Source organism: Phyllobates terribilis, unplaced genomic scaffold (assembly GCF_046119375.1).
Source record: "Phyllobates terribilis strain yellow unplaced genomic scaffold, ASM4611937v1 Scaffold_4__5_contigs__length_816908805, whole genome shotgun sequence".
Taxonomy (NCBI): domain Eukaryota; kingdom Metazoa; phylum Chordata; class Amphibia; order Anura; family Dendrobatidae; genus Phyllobates; species Phyllobates terribilis.
In genome coordinates, this window is record NW_027362764.1 from 482071932 (window position 1) to 482085986 (window position 14055).

The 14055-nt window shown below is 42.7% G+C and overlaps 1 long non-coding RNA gene across 3 annotated transcripts in view; it reads left to right on the forward strand.

The window, feature by feature from the left end:
* The window catches only part of LOC141264383 (uncharacterized), a 76493-nt gene extending 64051 nt beyond the window's left edge, over positions 1-12442 (forward strand). For all 3 annotated transcript variants that reach the window (XR_012319915.1, XR_012319917.1, XR_012319916.1), the window contains 2 exons: positions 11727-11832; positions 12003-12442. This is a non-coding gene — a long non-coding RNA (uncharacterized lncRNA). The remainder of the gene's footprint in view (positions 1-11726; positions 11833-12002) is intronic.
* The last annotated feature ends 1613 nt before the right edge of the window (positions 12443-14055 follow it).

The window sequence follows — 14055 nt, forward strand, 5'->3', positions numbered from 1 at the left end:
CCTAAATGTGCATTATTTAAGTTCTGCACATAAAGGAATGTTGGGAACATCAAGCAGTCTAATTTATCCACTGACTTCTGGTCATGTTTTATGTGTCTGGACTTTCTCTGAAATCTGCCCATACTTGTCCTTTGCCTGTGACCCCTCATACCTCTTCTCTGATGGCCTGCTAATCTCTGCCCCCTTCATATAGAAGCTGACTATGCCTGTTACTGCATACAGAATCTGACTATGCGTGATGCAAACAACACGCCTGACAATTCATACATGGTTATGGTGCCATTGTACCATGTGTAGCGGACCAACAATGGTGCCTTTCAAGTATTCTTATGCTGAAATTGTGAGATTAGAGTGAAAAAATATTTATTGTTGAAGTTGAAAAGAAACAAAGATTTTTTTTTACAATTTTTAAGGTGAATAATCACTGAAGATTCTATTGGTCAAACACTCATTCGGCCAACAGTCATCCCTCCAAACCATTCCATACACGTGCACACCGGCTTGGCTAAGCGTGCATGTGTTCTCTCTGGGGAAGAGTAAGCCTCTTTCAGACACCTGTAGTGACGTAAGATTATATCCACTAAGTAAAGTAGCTACCAGGGGGGGCAGAGGGGAAGGTTGCCCCGGCCCCTGACCTGCAGGGGCCCGACCAAAGCTACAGCTACCCTTAACCGCCGATACAGTCAAAGGGGTATTTCCAACGCCAATATCCTATCCCAATATGTAGTAGGTGTAATAATAATAATAGCAAATACCTCCAATTAGAAATGTAGTATAGTTCTTTTGATAACCTATGTTGCTATATGTGCAGGCATTGCAGTAGCTTAGGTATCTATGGTTACGACCACTAGCAACTAACTAACTCACTATATGAGTGGTCGTAACCAAGCTACTGCAATGCCCTGCACATGGGGTAAGCAACATAGCGAATCAGAAGAACTATATTACATTTTTAATTGGAGGTATTTGCTAATATTATTATTATAACACCTACTACATATTGGGATAGGTTCATGGAGATGGGAATACCCCTTTAAACTCTGCAGCAAGATCATGGAGAAATGGTCTCCCTGCACTGCCACTCTCCATTCTGTAGACTGTAAGTCACATTTAGGCCTGCGGCCCACAGAACAGTAGGTCCAGAGTGGAGCAACACGATGACGTCAACACGCCATGCACAGGAGGTCAGAGTCCCGGCGTGATGATGTCATCACGTTGTACTGCCCGGGGGGCTACTAAAGGGGCCATAATAACAATGTATGGGATACTAAAGGGGCCATAATAGTGCAAGAGCTACTAAGGGGGCCATAATAACAGTGAGGGGCTACTAAGAGAACCATAGTAACAGTATAAGGGCTACTAAGGGGGCCATCATACAGTGGGGGGCTACTAAGGCATCCATCATACAGTGTGGGGACTACTAAGGGGGCCATAAAACAGTGGGGACTACTAAGGGGGCCCTCACATATAGTAGGGCCTACTAAGTGGGTCATCATATAGCATGAGGGCTACTAAGGGGGTCCTCACACATAGTGGGTCTACTAAGCGGGCCCTCATACATAGTGTAGGTTACTAAGGTGGCCATAATACAGCATAGGGGCTACTACAGTGGTGGCCAAAAGTATTGGCACCCCTGCAATTCTGTCAGATAATACTCAGTTTCTTCCTGAAAATGATTGCAATCACAAATTCTTTGGTATTATTATCTTCATTTAATTTGTCTTCAATGAAAAAACACAAATAGAATTGTCCTAAAGCCAAATTGGATACAATTCCACACCAAACCTAAAAAAGGGGGTAGACAAAAGTATTGGCACTGTTTGAAAAATCATGTGATGCTTCTCTAATTCGTGTAATTAACAGCACCTGTAACTTACCTGTAGCACCTAACAGGTGTTGGCAATAACTAAATCACACTTGCAGCCAGTTAACATGGATTAAAGTTAACTCAACCTCTGTCCTGTGTCCTTGTGTGTACCACATTGAGCATGGAGAAAAGAAAGAAGACCAAAGAACTGTTTGAGGACTTGAGAAACCAATTTGTGAGGAAGCATGAGCAATCTCAAGGGTACAAGTCCATCTCCAAAAACCTGAATGTTCCTGTGCCTTCCATGCGCAATGTCATCAAGAAGTTTAAAGCCCATGGCACTGTGGCTAACCTCCCTAGATGTGGACGGAAAAGAAAAATTGATGAGAGATTTCAACGCAAGATTGTGCGGATGGTGGATAGAGAACCTCGACTAACATCCAAACAAGTTCAAGCTGCCCTGCAGTCCGAGGGTACAACAGTGTCAACCCGTACTATCTGTCGGCGTCTGAATGAAAAGTGACTCTATGGTAGGATACCCAGGAAGACCCCACTTCTTACCCCGAGACATAAAAAAGCCAGGCTGGAGTTTGCCAAAACTTACCTGAGAAAGCCTAAAACGTTTTGGAAGAATGTTCTCTGGTCAGATGAGACAAAAGTAGAGCTTTTTGGGAAAAAGCATCAACATAGAGTGTACAGGAAAAAAAAGAGGCATTCAAAGAAAAGAACACTGTCCCTACAGTCAAACATGGCGGAGGTTCCCTGATGTTTTGGGGTTGCTTTGCTGCCTCTGGCACTGGACTGCTTGACCGTGTGCATGGCGTTATGAAGTCTGAAGACTACCAACAAATTTTACAGCATAATGTAGGGCCCAGTGTGAGAAAGCTGGGTCTCCCTCAGAGGTCATGGGTCTTCCAGCAGGACAATGACCCAAAACACACTTCCAAAAGCACTATAAAATGGTTTGAGAGAAAGCACTGGAAACTTCTAAGGTGGCCAGCAATGAGTCCAGACCTGAATCCCATAGAACACCTGTGGAGAGATCTCAAAATGGCAGTTTGGAGAAGGCATCCTTCAAATATCAGGGACCTGGAGCAGTTTGCCAAAGAAGAATGGTCTACAATTCCAGCAGAGCATTGTAAGAAACTCATTGATGGTTACCGGAAGCGGTTGTTCACAGTTATTTTGGCTAAAGGTTGTGCAACCAAGAATTAGGCTGAGGGTGCCAATACTTTTGTCTGGCCCATTTTTGGAGTTTGTGTGGAATGATCAATGATTTGATTTTTGCTTCATTCTCTTTTGTGTTTTTTTCCTTGCAAGCAAATTAAATGAAGATAATAATTCCAAAGAATTTGTGATTGCAATCATTTTCAGGAAGAAACTGAGTATTATCTGACAGAATTGCAGGGGTGCCAATACTTTTGGCCACCCCTGTAAGTGGGCCATGATACAGTGTATAAGCTACTAAGGGGGACCATCATAAAGCATGGGGGCTACTAAAGGGGTCATGATAGGGTGTTGGGGATACTAAGTGCACCCTCATACGGAGTGGGGGCTACTATGGGGCCTCCTACGGAGGGGTGGCTACTAAGGTGGCCATAATACAACATGGGGGCTACTATTGGGCACCATCATGCAGTGTGGGGGCTACTACGGGGGACCATCATACATCAAGGGGCTACTAAAGGGCCTATGACAGAGTCTTGCAGAGGGGAGACTAATAAGGGGGCCCTCCTACAGAGTTGGGGCTTCTAGTCGGGCCATCAAAGTGAGGGCTATAAAGAAGGCCATCTTACAGAGTGTTAGCTACTAAGGGGGCAACATACTGTGTGGACTACTATGGAAGCCATCATACAGTTTATGGACTACTGTGGGGGCTGTCATATACTGTGGGGGACTACAGTGGGGACATCATACAGTGTGTGGGCAATAAAACAGTGTGAGGGCTACTAAGGGGCCATTACACAATGTGGAGGCTCTTGTGGGGCCATAATACAATGTGGGGACTACTGTGGGGATATCATATAGTTTTCAAGGCATTATACTGTCTATATTGGAGCTATAGGGACATCATACTGTATAGATGGAAGATGTGGGTACATTTTACTGTGCATAAGGGAGTTGTGGTGACATGTTGTGTAGAGGGGAGCTGTACAGAGGAAGCCTCAGGGGATATTATTAGTGCCAAGTGGAAACTTATTGTTATAGGACCACTTAGGGTATTGTGCCTGTCAAAGTGGCACACAGGGAACATTATTATTTTCTAGGGAATAGTGTTAGGGGCGCTAGTGGGTACCCTTCAGTAACACTTGCAGCGTGCAGTAATGGGCACCATACACCCCATGGTAAGGAAGAAATTGGTGATTAATATAACATCTACCGCGCCAGGTACTGAGGCCAGGAGAAAAGAGGAGTAAGATACTTTAGTACGTAAACAAGGAAATGTTTATTATTTTGTAGGGGGCAAAATGTGGACACTGTTTTCTAGTGCACTTGCACACGGCATTAATATATTCTAGAGGTCTGTTTTTCTATCTAGAAGGCACAAAGGAGGCATTTTTCTATATATGGGGCAGAGTGGAGAGAATTTGTAACACTAAACTGACGCCCCTACATGATTCCCCTTACCCCTCTATGCAGGGACGCTGACATACTCACCACGCGGCCGCGTGGTCACCTCCTTGTCTCCAACACATCTCATTGCTTCCTGCGCACTGACTTCTAGCGGTTCGCCTAGTGCGAGCGCGCTCCCCTGCTCTTAAAGAGGCAGCACACGCACATTGTAAATACCCCCAGCCAATAGCTGGGAGGCATCTAAGTATAAAAGGCAACCTCCCCATTAAGTATCTGAACCCTGTAACCGTTCCGTCAGTAGTTGAACCTGCATCTGTGTTAGTGTTCCTGAGTCCGTACTGTCGGAGCCTGTTCCAGTATCCGAATCCAGCCCTATCTGTTACTCCGTGTCCATATCCGTTCTGCCAGAGCAGCTAGAACCTGAGTAGTCTGAACAGAATCGGAATCCTGCTTGTCAATGACTCCGAGTCCTAATCCATGTCTGTGAACCTGAGCCCTGGGGCTAGCAGCCGCAGTACCGGGGACTGCCTAGGGGTGGTTCCTGGTGGCTCAAGCCTGACTCTACCATCAGGATCTCCAGTGCAAACCAGGCAGCCCCTTAGCCACTCCGCTCCTAGGTAAGCCTGGCCCCCTGGCACAGTGGGTCCATGAACCAAGTGCGCCACCTCCGTGCGTGACAGCATTACTCTGTAGGGCAGTAGGAGGAATGCTGTATTGTGCTACATGGCAGGTGCAGGAATAGGGACACATACGGCAGCAGCGGCGTAGCATTGCGGTATCAGTAGAATGAGGATATTGTGCAGGTTGGGAATAGATGAGGACGGTGCTGGAAATATGAGAAGTTAAATGTTTTTGTTGTAATCTCTGCAGACGAGTTGTGCTTGGAGAAGTCGTGTCGATCTGGACAAGATTGAAAAGACGGGAAAAGTGAACAACTCCATCAGAAAGAACATCAGCTGTAAATTACTATATCTAACTGTACTGGAATCTCTTGTATGTTCTGCAGGACTGGCATCTAACACTATATGGTCAACTTATGGCGGTAATATTAGTGTAGGTCTTTGGGTAGTGATTTACTTTCAGTAGCAGCAGGGTCATCTGCTGAGGTTCCCCTAGACCTATTATTAGGATCCGCCACCATAGTTGAAATCAGTGTTACCTGGTTAGGGGGCCCACTCAGAACTTTCACCCGCCTAACCGGAGCTGAACCCCCCTTGCTATGCCTCTGCCATTAAGGATTGGCATGCTAAACTCCAAGATGTCCGACCCTTCTCTTCCATGATTGATGCCATCAGGAAAGATTTGGTACACTCCCATACACATTAACTGGCTGACTGGTTCTGCTAAAATCGTCAGGTTTGGCCAATGTTAATCTTATGTTTAATGTCCTTCCTGCATAACATTAACAGGTATCTTCAATTGGGACAGCACCTTTTAACATAGTGTGTATAAAGTCATTTTCACAAGTCTGACATTTATATTATGGGGCCGGAATCGCCATGTCTAGACTGGCTGTGGGTCTCCTAACCCTATCTCAACAGCCTCATATATGCCTATGAGGCTGTTGAGTTCAGTTTTGGATACCAGCAGCAAGTCTGGACATCATGGTCCATACTCAAACCGTGAATGTTGGACATGTCTGCCTAACAGATGGTTGGTCAACTTGGCTCCAGCCATTGTAACCCATTTGGTTGCTTACCACATTGCCAAATAGTTGAGTGTGATCTTCACAGTAACATCATCTATTTAAAAGAACCTAAAGCTAGAGTTCCATGGAGTCAGGTTGATGTTCTGGTGACAAATTCCTTAAGAATCAAGAGTTATGATTTGCAGTGAGCAATAGTCTAAAGCTCGACATACAGTCATGTTTTGTGATGCATTAGAAATTATACGACTAAGGTTTCCTTAAGCCACATGCATTTTGAGTTTTACTAACTTTTTTAAAACATAGAAGTAAGGGAAAAATTTGCATTACTATCTCACTAGAGTACAACAATTATTTTTTCATCTTCTGGTCAGAAGGATGTTGAAGGTACTGACATTGTGTAATCAATCCATTCTAATTCTACATGACTGGTGCACAGCAGTTCCCAAAACAGATGTAAAAAAAATGTACAAGAATTGTGCAAATAAAATTAATTGTCTAGCCCTAGGTCTAAGGGGTAACGTTTCTCCTTGTGGAGAGTGACATACTGGCTCTGGCATGCCAAGGTAAGGAGGCTTATTCGCCATGCAATGCTCCTCTGGGAAATTTTATGTGCAAATTGCCTCTTCAGAGATGGAGAGGACTTGAACTCTATAGCGTCACCTATTGGAAGTAACAATCCTACAAGTCACAATCGACTTGTAGGATTGTTACTTCCAATAGGTGGCACTGCAGAGTTCAAGTCCTCTCCATCTCTGAAGAGGCAATTTGCATGTCTAGCCCTAGACTTACTGCAATCTGAGCATCTTGCAATATTAAGGCTGAGACTACATAGTGATTTTAGCTGCAACACTGGTCGCACTGGTAAAAACTGCCCTATGCTGCAGCTACATCACAGCGTAATGCAGGTGAATGGGGTGGAATTGGGACCCACAAGTTACTGCAATCAACAAACAAGTTGCAAAAAGTCAGAAACACTTGGATTTTTAGAACTTGATTGGCGTGGTCACAGTACCTTACAGGTCACAATGCGACCCCATTCATCTGCATTACCCTCCTGTCTCAGTGGCTGAAGATCCCATTGGCTTTAACAACCATTAGAGGCCTATGAAAAGGTATATTGAACATCACATACTGGAGGGGAGTATCCTTTTTTTTCAAATATTATTATATCACATTTTTTTTTAATCTTTGGATCCTTTTTGACAATGTGACCTATGTGTAAAGCAATGAGTTGGGCTAATGCATTGTGAATAGTATTGCCTGGTGGATCCTATTGGTTATAAAATATTGTAATTGTTTGGCACAATCAGAAATTATCATTTAGCTGTTGTACACATAAATACTGCATGTTGTATGCTCAAAGCATATGGCCCTTCTAAAACTATTATGAGTATTGTGACAGCACTTGTCGTAAAATTAATTATTGATCATTATTACATCATGGGTGCATGTACAAACTCTGAACATGGACACATTATGTAACATTTGACTGGAGCTGTGCCTATAATTAGCCAAACTGGGAAAGTAATTCCTGGAAAATGATCGACTAAAATATATATATTAAACATTCCTTATTCTTTATTTTGACTGATTTAGATAATGATTTATATCTTTGCTACAAATGTCAGTCAAAAAGGTGCATTAGTGCTCAGTATTATGACTTGGCTCAGGATTTTAACCCACTGGGAGTTCAGCTGCCCCCTCCGTCTGGCCCTTTTGATTTCCCCAGCACAACACATCATATGGATCTGCTGCATAGTTAGTTTCCACCTTTGTGCAAGTTCACCATTCCATGTAGCTAATGTTCCAAATCCCACTCTACTTAATTGCTAGTTCTCACCCATGTGTGTACATAGGAAGAGACCCCTTAATCTAATGAGAAGGGGCAGGGAGAAGCAAGCTGGAGGCCGTGTCGGACTAGTCACATTTCTCCCAACAGTCCCTGTCTGGCTTTTCAAATGATGTTTTCTCTGAAATGCCGTTGCGAATTTAAAAATAAAACATACCTGCCTGCAATCACCCAGCCAGTGTCCAATTCACGCTCATGTGGTTTGGGTACTATGAATCTAGTGACAGGTTCCCTTTAAACAAATGATTAATAGAACAAGGGAGGCTAACAATACTTACACTATATGGACAAAAGTATTAAGCCATCTACACTTTACACTAAAGGAGCTTTGATAACATCAGATTCTAAATTCACAGGCATTAATATGGAGTCGGTCCTCCATTTGCAGCTATAACATCCTCCAATCTTCTGAGAGAGCTTTCTACAAAATTTTGAATCAAATTTGTTGGTATTTTGCCCACTAATCCAGAAAAGTATTTGTGAGTCAAACACTGATGTTGGATGAGAGGGTTTTGCTTGCAGTCTCTATTCTGTTCATCCCACAGGTGTTTGATGGGGTTGAGGTCAAGGATCTGTGCTGTCAAGTTCGTCCACACCAAACTCAAAGAGCCATGCCTTTATGAACCTTGCTTTGAGCACTGCGGCACAGCAGTGCTTGAATATAAAATGGCCTCCCCCAAAGTGTTCCCACAAAATTGGAAGGATACAATTTCCTGAAATGTCTTCATATGCGGAAGCATTAAGATTTCCATTCACTGGAGACAAGGAGTCTAGGTTAACCCTTTAAAAACAACTCCATAGCATTATCCCTCCTCCACCATACTTTTTAGAATGGCACAATGCAGTAAGGCAGGTAACGTTCACCTGGCATACTCCAAATACAGACTAATCGGTCGGACTGCAAGATGGAGAAACGTGATTTGTCGCTCAACCTGGCATACCCCAAATACACACTAATCGGTCGGACTGCATGCTGTTAAACGCTCCATCTTGGCTTTGTGATAGGGACTTGCCTACAGATGCTCAGTAATGGAAACCCCTGCCATGAAGCTCCCAGCGCACAGTTTTTCTGCTGAAGTTAATGCCCAAGGAGGTTTTGACCCCTGTAGTCATCAGCGTTGAGACTTTTATGTACTATGGGCCTAAGCACTCTGCAACCCTGCTCTGTAACTTTATGTGGTCTTCCTTTTCATGGGTGAATTGCTGTCATTTCTAAACACTTTCATTTTTCAATACTACCACTCACACTTCATCATGGAATATTTAGGAAGGAAGAAAATTGACAAACTAACTTGTTGCAATGGTGGCATCCTAGTATGGTACCACCCCCGAATTCAGTGACCCATCCTTTCACAAACATTTGTAAAGACAGACTGCATGGCTAGGTACTTCATTTAAACAACTTCAATGGAACTGAATGAAAAACCTGAATTCAATGATTTAGAGGTGTGTCCCAATACTTTTGTCCATATAGTGTATCATTGGTTGGCTTGAATGGATTGTCCGAAATGCATGAGATTGAAGATAATCCTGTGTGCAGTTTATGATAAAGGGACTCTATTCAGTCATCATTGGTTATTGTCAGGAGAAGCCGGCTACAATGGTTCAGGAGAGATGTTTTATTACATGGCACCCATTCAAACAAATGTAGGAGCCACTCTTTTCAAAGCAGCAGAAAATTGAGAAGACTAAAACCCCACATATATACAGTGCTGCTCACCATTATTGGCACCCCTTCATTTTTTTCATAGACTGTACAATATCTTCAGAAATAAATGGAAATGTACCAAAATTATATCCTCAGGATTTTTTAACTAGTGGTCCAAAGTAGTACAACAATAAAACATTGTTTTTCAACTTCCACGTTGCAATTTCAAAGAAGAAACAGAATAAACAGCATGTGCAGCAATAAAGGCACCCCTAATTAATACTTAGTAGCACACCCTTTGACATTGCTGACAGCCTCCAAATGTTTCTTGTAGACATCTATAAGCTTCTTGCACTTCTCACCTGGAATTTTCTCCCACTCTTCCTTTGCAGTTTGTTCAAGCTCTTGAATGTTTGCAGGGTTATTTTTCCCAATTGCAGATTTCAGCTCATCCCAAAGATTTTCCATGAGATTGAGGTCAGGACTCATTGCTGGCCATTTTGAAATGGTCCATTTTTTTATTTTTCAACCATTCCTGTGTACTTTTGGATGTGTGCTTTGGGTCATTGTCTTGCTGGAGAACCCATGATCTTCGATTCAAACCAAGTTTTCTTACACTGGGTAGGACATTTCACTCTAAAATCTCTTGATAATTCTCTGATTTCATGATTCCCGTGATACGGTCAAGTTCTTCAGTACCACACGCAGCAAAGCAACCACACAGCATTATGGATTCTCCACCATGCTTAAATGTTGGTAAGGTGTTTTTTTCCTTATAAGCTTCATTGTGCCTTCTGTAAACAAAACTGTTCCTTTGCATTGCCAAAAAGCTCTATTTTTGTTTCATCTGTCCACAGAACATTTTCTCAAAAGGATTGTGGTTTTCCAAGGTACTCTTTGGCAAAGATCAGTCGTTCCTTTTTATGTCTTTTTTCAGCAATGGTTTCTTCCTTGGCCTTCGCCCTTAAAGCTCTGCTTGGTTTAGTGTGTGGTGTACGGTACTTGTTGAAACCATAACCCCAGACTGTTCCAGGTTGGCCTTCAGGTCTTTGGATGTTTGACATGATGTTTTTTCCACCATTCACACCAACCTTTGAAGACATCTCTTGTCAATTTTTCTCTTTCCCCCACATCCAGGGAAGTTCTTGACGGTTCCATGCTTGGCAAACTTCTTAAAAACATTGTGCACTGTTGAAACTGGGATACCAAAGTCTTTGGAGATGGCCTTATGCCCTTTGGAAGTTTTGTGTTTGCTAATAATCGCAGTTCTGATGTCCTCAGACATCTCCTTTGTCTTCAACATTGTGACAAAGGAACAGGGTCTACCATGCAGCTTTTTAAAACAGTCATCATTCATTAGATAATTCATGTTACATGGGCACCAACAATTAATCACAGGTGAATCTCTTTTGTGATTTACCACAGGCAAGTCAAAATGTGTTTCCATATTAAATTAATTTAAAGGGTGCCAATACTAGTGTCACAGCAAGCTTTAGGTTTTTCTATTTTTCCCTCCCATTGTGTTTGGTTCTAAATGATTGTTTATCATTTGCTCTTTTGTATTTTACACAGGGATCTATAAAAAAAGACTGTTTCACTTGAATCATTTTTTTAGGAGATATTCCACATTATGTACTTAAACTTCATGGGTGCCAATAACGATGAGCAGTACTGTATCAGGGAAAAGTCAGAAGAAACAGTCAATTTCAACCATAATGAACAAATCGCTGGCTGCCTCAGCGAAGTGAATAATTATGACCATCAAATATTTGTTATTATTCAAAAGACCAATCCAACATGCTTGATTTTTTGGGTTAATGATAAGCACTGGCTTTATCATTTTCCAAAAATATGCCGCATAACCGATGCAGTATGAGATATGTGTTTTGGGGCGTTTTTGTTTTGTTTTGTTTTTTACTATCAACGAATGACCATTTGTCAGCCCATATTTGTCTCATACATGTGAGATACTGGTGGGTTGAGCACTCCCTTGGCAGACAACTATCTCCAGAATAGGTTTCGTAATGTTAACAACAGTATCTACGCCGCTAAGAAAGATATGCCTGCAGTGTGCAGAGTAAATTATCCTTAATATACTAATTCAAAGAACCCGCAATATTCTATTTATGCAAAATATTAATAGGGTCTTTTAGTATATATCATTTTCTACATAATTATAATATCCTATGTATTTTTACAGACTTGATATCCTAATTTGGCTCATGCTTTGAAGAACCAAAAAAAACAAGTCAGGATTTGGCTACCAACCTGTTATGTGATGTGCTTGGGATTTCAACAGTGAGATGGTAAGAGTTAGATTAAGACAGCTAAATCGGACCCAAAGCTATTCCAATTTTGCTAAAATTTGAGTAAAGCATGGAGCTGTCTCTATTGACATTAGATTATTGGCCAATTCCTTGCTTGCTTTTTTTTTAATGTTGAAATCTTGACATTTTTTTCATGTTTCCTCTTTCAGTGTCCAGAAGTATAAAAATCTTCTATCAATTCATCTCCAACAACTGGAGACATGCTGAAGATACATATTAAAAAGAGGACCGAGGGAAGATTATCATCTGTCCGTCAGCTATTTACTATGAATGGCTTGGAGAGTCGGAGGTGGCCATCATGCTTCTGGGGCTTCAGTATCAGTAAAGCCCCCGTCTCACATAGCGATATCGCTAGCGATATCGCTGCTGAGTCACGGTTTTGGTGACTCACCAGCGACCTCACCAGCGATGTCGCTGTGTGTGACACTTTGCAACGATCAGGCCCCTGCTGTGAAGTCGCTGATCGTTGCAAAGTGTCCTGGACCATTTTTTGGTCGTTGGCCTCCCGCTGGCCAGCACACATCGCTGTGTGTGACCAGCGGGACCAACGATCTGGCTGGTAACTATGGTAAACATCGGGTTACTAGGGGCACGCGCGCACTTAGTAACCCGCTGTTTACCATGGATACCACTCTGCTACGGTGCGCGGAGGCTCCCGCGCACCGTAGCAGAGTGGTATCCATGGTAAACAGCGGGTTACTAGGGGCACACGCGCACTTAGTAACCCGATGTTTACCATAGTTACCAGCCTGCTCCTGCTTGCAGCAGCTGGTAACGGGAGCAGGACATCGTGGAACGATTCTTTCCACGATATCGCTGCTCCCCTCATCGCTGGTGAGCCTGCCTGTTTGACAGCTCACCAGCGATGTATTAGCGATGCAGCAACGATCCCTGACAGGTCGTATCGTTGTCGGGATCGCTGCTGCATCGCTTAGTGTGACGGGGCCCTGAGTCTCCAAGACACAGGTTATCAGCTCTTCTCAAAATACTGTGATCTCAGACTTAAGGGTGCTTCCCTGATAAGGAAGACTGTATCAGCTTCACAGCAGGACTGATGGGATTGAGAGACTGAGAATTCAAAGTTGACATATGGCCAGCTCTTGTCAGCAATTTATGCTATTATAGCCCTTTATCACTTTTCTTAACCTATATGTAAAAGGAAAAAAAAAAGATCTTAAAGGTGTTTCTTATTACACGGACATGGATGACCTATCCCAATATGTTGTGTCTGACACCTGGCACCCCACACTGATCAACTGCTAGCAGCTCCAGCAGCAAGCGGATGTTTGAATGGGTCTCAATGGACTACATGATTCAACCATCTCAATAAAAGGTTCAAAACGTATGGATGCTACTTCAAACCCATTGTATACATTCAGACTCTATCTTGTGACACTCCAACTGATACTATGTCTGGAAAACCCCAGTATTGATATTCCAAAATAGGATGTAGCATGCAGATAATTGCTGCTCGACCATGGGCATAAAGGATGATGGTGGTCTTCTCAAAGAGGGGTATTCTGAATAGGTTTCACTTCATAAAATGTTTAATCCAGATCTCATACTCCAGTAAATTTGGAGTCATGCAAGGCTTCATCTCACTATTGGACAAAGATGGAGCATTAGCTGTATCTGGATTGCAGGGAAGCTGGCCGTCAATCAGCATGACGTCAACAGCGACACCCCTACGACAGAGCAGCCCGGAAGAGCCACACTGTTGAGATGATGTCAACAGAAGCTGCAGAATCACTGGCAGGAGCGGTCCATGACTGCGCTGAGCCAGCAGAGATCGGTGTTGGGCAGAGAAGGCAGGTAGTTAGCAAATACCTGTCTGTAACGTCTTAGCCCCATTAAAAAAAAATACAAAAGACCCGCATGTGCCCTTTGAATACATTATACTAATCAGAATTCATCATTTTAACAATTGAATATCTTGTAGAAGATAAAACATATAAGTATAAGATACAACCGTATTCCTTTTTTGCTTTTTCTAGTTTGGGAGTAATTTGCACATGCTTCTTATTATGTGACATGCTTTTATTTGGTACATTCCCAAGGAATATATTCACTGTGCAGCTCTCAGAACGGAGATGCTGCATTGTTGTCAACTGCGTATATCAGTGAGAAAAAGGTGTGGGGGAGTCGCACATTTCACCTTTTGCATTGCATACACAACATAAAATGAGAAGCTGCGAATGTCAA